Source organism: Colobus angolensis, unplaced genomic scaffold, assembly GCF_000951035.1.
Source record: "Colobus angolensis palliatus isolate OR3802 unplaced genomic scaffold, Cang.pa_1.0 Scaffold290, whole genome shotgun sequence".
NCBI classification, from domain to species: Eukaryota; Metazoa; Chordata; class Mammalia; order Primates; family Cercopithecidae; genus Colobus; species Colobus angolensis.
The window spans coordinates 1,902,409-1,910,227 of NW_012116155.1; positions in this window are offsets into that span (position 1 = coordinate 1,902,409).

Consider the following 7,819-nt stretch of genomic DNA (forward strand, 5'->3'; position numbering starts at 1 on the left):
GCTCTAAGAACACACAAGTGATGGTCCTATATTCAGGAAGAGGTCTGTTTGAAGTTGAATCAAACTGAGAATGTTAATACTCTTTTGGAGTATTTTTTTTTCTTTCTATTTCTGAAATGAGATTGATAGTTTTTTACAATTTTAAAAAGTGGGCACAATAATGGTGAAAGGTTGTGTTTAAATAAGAAATTTATTCCTTTTGGAAGAGTATTGACAGACTTGATAAAGGAGGTGAGAAGTCTAGAAACTGGGTCTATCCTATAAGATGAATGGGATTTTGACCTGGAGATAAAAGAATATTTGAGGAAGAGCAATTAGTCTTAAATGCCATCAAATGGAAAGAGATAACAGAATGGAGGTTGGCAAGCATAAAAAGTAGTATATGTATTGCTCTAGGGAGAAAGCTTCAATAGTTGAAGGCTATGTTGTATTAAGCTGATGATGGTTTCATTTCCAGGCAGAGGAATTTCAGCTTTATCGTTGAGACACTAGAGAAGAAAAGTTGGTATCTAAAGAGTACTTTTTAAGTCTCACCTGAGTCTCACAAATAATTATTCATAGAGTTACTATTTAAAATTTCAGTCACCGTCAAACAAAATTTCATACAGGATAAAAACAATAGCTGAAAATTTCAGAAAATAAACCTTCACAGGCGTTTCAAACTCCATTGTGGAAGTGTTTGAAAGTGTTAATACATTATGAGATAAAAGTAATGTAAATAATACGTATTCAAGAAGAGAATGGACCCATATTAACCATTAAAAATAGGATATTAATACTACAAAAGCATTTTGCAGACAAATATTCCTTTGCTACATTGAATTACTGATTCCCACACAAGTACTTGTTATTATTTCCATGTGAAATAAATCTTTGTTTACATCAGATTAAGTTTGAGAAATAATGCCTAAATGTGCAGCTTGTAACTAAATTATTTGTAATTTTAAATTCTTTAAATAATTTAAAGATTTGTTAACAGTCTTACATCTGACATACAGAAAGAGGCTCAACTGCAAACAGCATTCAAAGTGGGAACAATCAAGTGTGTTTAAAAGTTGGAAAAGAGGGTTAATGGGGGGAAATGATTTTTACCAATTTAAAGATGTAAACCAACACAAACAGTTTTGTTTTCGAGGGGGAATGATGGGTATAATATTATTTACTACTTAAGGATTCTTACTATGTTATAGAAAAATGTAGCTGCATCATATACATTGCTATACATTACATCACAACAACTAAAATAATCACAAATTAAAGATAAGCATATTGGCTCAGAGAGGTTAAATAATTTGCCAAAATTTACACAGCAAATATATGATAGTGGTCACTCCACCATCTACTTTCTTTACCACTGGTAATAATGAATTCCAACTATGTGCATTTTCAAAAATTAAACAGGAAAAAATTTATATTTAAATGAATTTTTAAATTATTGATATTACATTATATAGAACCTCCAGGAAACATTGTAACAATTCATCTTCACAGGAAAAATGGCTTACAACTGCCCAAGCTTTAATGAAATTGTATTGCTCAATAGCAAGAAAACATGTAATCTGATATAAAAATGGGCTAAAAATTTGAACATTTCTCAAAAGAAGATAAACATGTCAAACAGAAATATGAAAAAAACACATAGCATCATGAATTGTTAGAGAACACAAACTAAAACCACAGAAAGATGTCATCTCAAACCTGTTAGAATGACTTTTCTCAAAATATGAAAGATAGTAAATGTTGGTGAAGATGTGGAGAAAGAAAAACTTGTACATTGTTGGAGAGAATGTAAATTAATACAGCCATTATGAAAAATCGTGTGCAGTCTCCTCAAAAAACGAAAACTAGAAATAACCTGTGATCCAGCAAGCCCATTTCTGGGTACACATCCAAAGAAAATAAAATCACTATCCCAAAGAGACATCTGCACTCTCCTGTTTATTGCAGCATTACTCACAATAGATAAGATATGAAATCAACCTAAGTGCCCATATGCACATGAATGGATAAAGAAAATGAGTTGTAAGTGCACAGTGGAATACTACTCAGCCCTGAAAAAGAAGGAAATCCTATCATTTGCCACAATGTGGATTAGCCTAGATGACTTCAGTAAAATAGGCCAGACACAGAAGTGCAAATACTGCATGATCTCACTTATATGAAGAATTAAAAAAATGGAACTCATAAAATTAGAAAGTAGAATGATGGTTACAATAGGCTGGGGCAACCATAGGAAGGGAGGAAAGAGACAGTTGCTGCTCAAAGGGTACACAGCTCCAGGAGAGAGAGAAGAAATGAGTTTTCAGCTGTACTGCATAGCCTGGTGACTATAATTATATTTCAAAATAACTAGGATGGCAAATTTAAAGATAAATTGATCCAAATGCCTAATCTCAAACACTCCCTGTTAAAATTTTAACGTATTTGCATTTATGTTACTCTAAAAGAAATATAGAGAATATATAGCTCAGTGCAATACTGTTTCATAAAGGGCATAGAGTTTCTTGGTAACTTTTACCCTTCCAGTCTAAACTAAATGCAATGTGTAAATGTTTTCATTTTATACTCATACAAAGAAAAATACTACATAAAATCCATACAATATGAAACATGTATATATACATGACAGTACATATGTGTAATCTTAACAAGTATTTATTAGTTGCATGTACTATTCCACTCACCAGGGGCACAAATATCAAATATCATATGGTTCTTACTTTCAATACTTCCTCTAAGGTATTTTTCAGGTGTTTTCACTGTTGTTTCACTACCTTCATATTATTATTATAAAACTTTTACAAATATCAATAAAGACTCACAGATATAGAAAGTAAATTGCAAAAGGGCAGCCAGTTGATAGAAGAATTGGAGCTATGATCTGGGAGCTCTGAGTTTCAGTCTAACATGTTCTTTTTTCCACTAAACATTTTGTTGTTAATATGTAACAGTTCTCTATCAACAAACTCTACAGATAATATTTCAGAATGAAAAAATTAAAAAAAGAGTACATTCAGAAGTTTTTATTTCAAAAATAGTAAGCAAGACACGGAGTTTTTATTTCAAAAATAATAAATTTGTCTACAATTTTATGTAGTATAGACAGTAAAGCCTAGGCTGAAAATAATTTGAGAAGGTATTAAAAAACAGAACTGGAGAAAAATTATCTACTTCAGGGAACTCCATGATATATCTCAGTGATATAAAAGGCTTCAAAAATAAATCTAGGAGTTTAAATTTTCTTAAAAATTAATATACATGGGGACAAAAACTGAAAAGTTGAAATATAATGTTTGTGAGTGATTTACTGTTGAAGCAAAGCTGATATGTTTGATAATAGCAGAATCGATGTTGCTGTACGTACCAGTGCCTTGAACATAACTCTTGTGATAACATAAAACAAGTTTTTACCAAGGATGACATAACAGAACTACATAGGTCTGCAATAAAGAAAGATTATTTAAGCAGAGAAGAAGAGTTCCCTCTTCTAAACCCTTATATTTACCTTCAACAAATGTATTGCCTGAAAATAGGAATAGCTAAAAATTATGGAAGAAGATTTTTTAATTAAAAATGAGATGAGTAATCATACTTTATTGTGAAATGGTAAACAAATAGAGATGTTTCTAACAAATTCCTTTTAATAATAGCTCAGTAGTATTGGAAAAAGTATTATTGTATTGTATTAAGTAGTATTGCTTTGGTAGTATTAGAAAAAGCAGAGGGACTGAGAAATTTGTGAATGACTCTCCAAAATAAAACTTAGTTATTTATTTCACTTTTTTTGTATACATCTTATTAAGTCTACTGTGAAACTATTTCTACTTTTACATTATTCATTCATTTATACATAAAATTATACAAGTCATCAGAAAAATGCACTGGATTCTCAAAAGTTCTTGAAACCTTGCTGATGGGAATGCTGTAGTGTGCGGAAGGTGGATAGCACAGCTGGAATCTGCAGATACTCAACAAGGCAGTGAGATTTTAAATAATATTGTAGAAAAATTTCAGGATGAAAAATCTTGAAGAGTTGTTTTAAAATGTACACCATGTCACGTGAGTCAGATCAAGACCACACTCTGTCACAATTCTGCCTCTGGTAGCAACAGGAAACCTCAGAAATTACTTTAAGAAACCCCATAATGTCAGCTTCAGATGTGTGCCTGACAAAGTCCTAAACTCAACAAAGTAATGGGTAATTATTCATTCAGCAAACAATTATTGATTACTCACAATGTGTGTTTAAGACACTATATTAAATGCTATTGATTAAAAAAGATCAATTAGGAAGATAGGAGGACTTAATGGATGAACCAAACAGGATTTATTTCATCAAGAAACTCATTTAGTAGAAGTAGAGGTCCTATTTGTATCTATAATGTTAGTTCAATTTTTTTTTTTTTTTTTTGAGACAGAGTCTGGCTCTGTCGCCTGGGCTGGAGTACAGTGGCCAGATCTCAGCTCACTGCAAGCTCCGCCTCCCGGGTTTACACCATTCTCCTGCCTCAGCCTCCCGAGTAGCTGGGACTACAGACGCCCGCCACCTCGCCCGGCTAGCTTTTTGTATTTTTTAGTAGAGACGGGGTTTCACCGTGTTAGCCAGGATGGTCTCGAACTCCTGACCTTGTGATCTGCCCGTCTCGGCCTCCCAAAGTGCTGGGATTACAGGCTTGAGACACCGCGCCTGGCCCAATTTTCAAATAGAAAAAATATGAAAAATTATTTAGAAATAAGGACAATCCTAAATCAAGTATAATATACCTACATAAATATATAATATGTAATTTTTAAAATTATATCTAAAATAAGTGTCAATAAAATGAGATTTATCTCCCTTGAAATGCTAACCAGCTGTGTTATCTCTGCAAATTACTTAATTTTTATGAACTTCAGTTTACGAGAGTGGAAATGAAATATATATATATATATTATTTTCTTATAATAGTATGTGAAAATGAAGATATTTTATTATACATAAATTTTGAGAGGATAAAAGAAGTGCAGCTTCTTATACACAGGTTTTGAGAGGATGAAATAAGTTTATGTGGATAGCATTTTGCAAGGCAGGTACTAAGATATCAGTAAATAGCATCTGTTTTTGCATTACTTTTATAATCTTGTAAAAATCTCCATAAAAAACAAATATTAATTTTGAAAACCATCTAAATTTGTTGAATGGTTTATGTCTTATAAGCAGAAACATAAAACAAATTATTGTTGCTGTAAAATAAATGTTAAAAACATGAAATTCATCTTAAATGGAAAAGCCTAGGAGTTGAAGAAATAGTAACAATGTATGTATTTCAATCCATTTAAAGGTTGAAATTTAAACTAAAGGTATGAAGAAACTGGGGCGGGTCTGATTTTCTATAGGGTTCAAGTAAGGAAAATGGTGTTGTATGTATGACCTTCTCAGTAGTGTTGTAATTAAATTTGGGATTTAAACTGACCATTGCTGGGCCTCGGTAACAGTGAAGAAAAAGGCTGAGAAGAAAGTGAGGACTGAGGTACGGTGGATAGAACTTCTATCATAGCTGTAAAGAATTGTCCTAGATGGTGATTCAATGTTTATAGTGTCTAGTGGGTGCAGCAAGTTTAAGCATGTTTGAGCAACTGTGAGGAAATTGGGAGAAAGGAGATTGAATCAGGCAGGGGAACATGGCATTACAGGCATCCGGAAACAGTAGAAGTCAGTGAGCATCACTGTTATTTCAGCTGATTTTTAACCTGAAGGAGAGATAGAAGATAAAGGAGAGGATATTTTATTTTCCCTAGGGGAGAGGACTAAAAATGTGTTAGATAAGTTTTCTCAAGTGCTCAGGGAAGCAAATGGACGTTGAATAACGAGCCCAATTCCTAATAATAAACTTAAATACTAATCTATAAGATATAAGACATATCTGGCACTACAGATGATAAAAATTATGGGGAGAAAGCAGGTAAGGAATCCTGCCCCTTGTGGCTAAATAGGCATACAATGACACTTCCAGTTAGGTAGATCTTTTGACATCAAAGCCCTCAGGTGGTGGGGAGGAGGATCATGATATACATTCTGTATTCATCAGGTTTGATTGAGGAAGAAAATGGCTCAGTGTCTAAAAGTTATACCCTGTGGTAAATTTAGCCATGAGATGCCTGAACACTCAATGTGAGAGACAGAGAGAGACAAATTCCTTTTCAACGTCTGGACTGAGAATACAGGATTAAAAATTAGTTGGGTAGTTATAGATAACTGGAATACAATAGTATATCATTATCCATGAGAGAACATTTTGTTTCTATGTTTTGTTTTTTGTTTTTATATTTTGTATTAAATATGTATATAAAACATAGTATATTAAATGTATATAAAACATGCAAATATGTTCACATGTCCTAATGCAGAACAAATGGCCAGTACTTCCAAGTTCACTTTTCTCATATATAAAATAAGTCCAATCGTAAAGGGAATATCTAAGTACTTACCATTATGGGGGCGAAAATTTACAGCATGTATGTGGCCATTGGTAAAATGAGAGAATATGAATTTTGTAAGAAAAGTCATAGCTGTCATGAAAATAAATATGATTCTTTCATAGAATACCTTTAAGGATAGGGTAAACTCATTGAAAAATATAAAGTCATTTATATGTACACAGAATGGACCATGGTAGAACCGTTTCCTCCTTCATTCATTTAGCTTTTTAATTTGCTTTTTTTTTGCTCATCAAATATTCATCAGTTTGTACTGTTTCCTGATAAACACTGAAGGCACTAAAATAACAAACACATTTTTCCCTCAAAGAGTTTGTGATTCCAAATGAACTCATCAACTATAATATATTCAATGTATTATAGCATCATTGTTAAATCTCAGAAGTGTCAACAACTCTAATATTGGTGTAAAATAGAGAGATAGGTTTCACTGATGTACTATTACTACCAGCAAATGAGCAGATGAACTTAGTTGTTTGGTTGGACTTGTAAACCAAAAAGAATCTGAGACAAGTGCCAATCAATTTATAAGTTTATTTTGCCAAAGTTAAGGACATGCCCATGACACAACCTCAGAAAGTTCAGACAATATGTGCCCAAGGTGGTCAGGCTACAGCTTGGATTTATTACCTCAATCAACATATGTAAAATGTTTGGTCCAGAAAGGTAGGATGGGGGTGGGGGAAGCAGGGGAGGCTCTTCGGGTCATAGGTAGATTCAATGATATTTTCTGATTGGCAATTTACTGAGTTTATCTAAAGATAAAGGGTTATGGAGACCAAGGTTCTTATTATACAGATGAAGTCTCCAGGTAGCAAGCTTCAGAGAGAATAGATAATAAACATTTCTTATCAGCTTAAAGAGTCTGTTCTGTCACTCCTGAGGTCTCTGTTTGATTGCTAATTTTGATCAGCTGTACCTGAATTCCAACGAGAGGAAGGTTTAATGAGGCATGTCTGACCACCCATTTCCATCATTGCCTAAACTCCTGTTTCAGGTTTCCTTTAGAATGTTCTTGACCAAGAATAAGGATCCATTCAGTTGGTTGAAGGACTTAGAATTTTTGTTTGTTTGTTTGTTTTTGGTTTATAGGATGATGCTCTCAAGCTTCTATTATGTTGAAACTGCCATTGCAAAATTATAGCTGAGACAATGAAAGAGATCTGACTTAACCAGCTCCATCTTGCATTAAACCCTCAAGCTGTGTTTGTTCATTCCTGGGCTTAGGCCTAACTAACTTTAAGAGGAAATTAGTTTATAATTTAGCTTTGAAACAAAGATGATAACCTCCCTTTCCCCAAACAAATCTCCTTCCTGCCTGGGGCCTAGCCTGCCTTTGCAG